This window comes from Urocitellus parryii, chromosome 11 (genome assembly GCF_045843805.1).
Source record: "Urocitellus parryii isolate mUroPar1 chromosome 11, mUroPar1.hap1, whole genome shotgun sequence".
In the NCBI taxonomy this organism is placed as follows: Eukaryota; Metazoa; Chordata; class Mammalia; order Rodentia; family Sciuridae; genus Urocitellus; species Urocitellus parryii.
In genome coordinates, this window is record NC_135541.1 from 52283197 (window position 1) to 52284380 (window position 1184).

Sequence of the window (1184 nt, forward strand, 5' to 3'; positions counted from 1 at the left end):
TTTCTGTTTTCTGCTAGGACCAGGTTAGAGTATTTTCTTTTCTTCTTTTTTTTTTTCTCCTGTATATTTCTTCTCCTTTGATTGAATTATTCCTCTGTGTCCTGCATCCTATATTCCTTCTGTTCTCCTTCCATCTAGTTTGAATGGTTCTTGGTAAAGCAGTTTCATGGACAATGAAGAGGAAATTAGTTCAATGTGGGATAGAAACAGATGAAGTATTTTTACGCAGACGATACAGATACAGAGATCAGAAATGTTGGTTGTACGCTTTAAAGGAATTACAGTTTGTTACGGGCCAGTGATAATGGGACCTAAAATGTACAATTTATGCAAAGAAGAAACAGAATGACTTGAACTCTATCCAGTGAGCTAATAGACAACACATCTCTTTGTCATCCATTATTAATTTGACACAAACAATACAAGTTTTCTTATATATGGAAGACTTTTAAACATTATCAGAAATAGATGCAATGTTATAGATGCCATTTTAAAATTTATTTTGTGCCTTCGGCGCAGAGATAGTGTCTGTCTGGCTGCATGGTGGGCATCTTTTTCCGAGGTGGGGTGCCGACCTGGGCCCCCAGCGATGTCGGTGGCCTTTGTACCTGACTGGATGAGGGGGCAAGACAGAAGTCAATCAAGAGACTATCCAGCAGCTCCTGGAGGAGAATGACCAGCTGATCTGCTGTATCGTGGAACAAGGGTGGAGCGAACCAGTGTGTCCAGAACCAGCATGTATTACATAGAAATCTCATTTATTTAGCTACCATCGCAGATGCCAGCCCATCCAGTACTTCAAAAGCAATGGAATGATCTTTCAGTTGTAAGGAGTAATTGAATGTAATCCATCTCCTATAAAATGGAGACCGGATCTTTACCAACTCAACTGCTTAAAACATGAAACCTCTGGTTCTTTTTAAAATGTGAAGATGTGAAGAAAGCTACTAGTTTAACTATATTCTCAATGTAAATATTTATTTTAATAATTAATCAGATTCCCCAGAAAGTAGACTCCAGGTGTCCTGTTTCCTGAAATGGGAGTGTGTTTGGATAACAAAGACATCATGGGCATCTTCAAGACTACTCTTTAGTTTCAGCCTGAAGAGGAAACTGAGTAGGTGTTGGAGGTTCAGCAGGAATTGCTTAGACTGACTGAGCCTTTGCCAAATGATACAGTATCT

At 39.2% G+C, this 1184-nt stretch overlaps 1 pseudogene; it reads left to right on the forward strand.

Moving 5' to 3' along the window:
- The first annotated feature begins 589 nt into the window (after nucleotides 1–589).
- LOC113196911 (SS18-like protein 2 pseudogene) lies at nucleotides 590–961 on the forward strand (annotated as a pseudogene).
- The last annotated feature ends 223 nt before the right edge of the window (nucleotides 962–1184 follow it).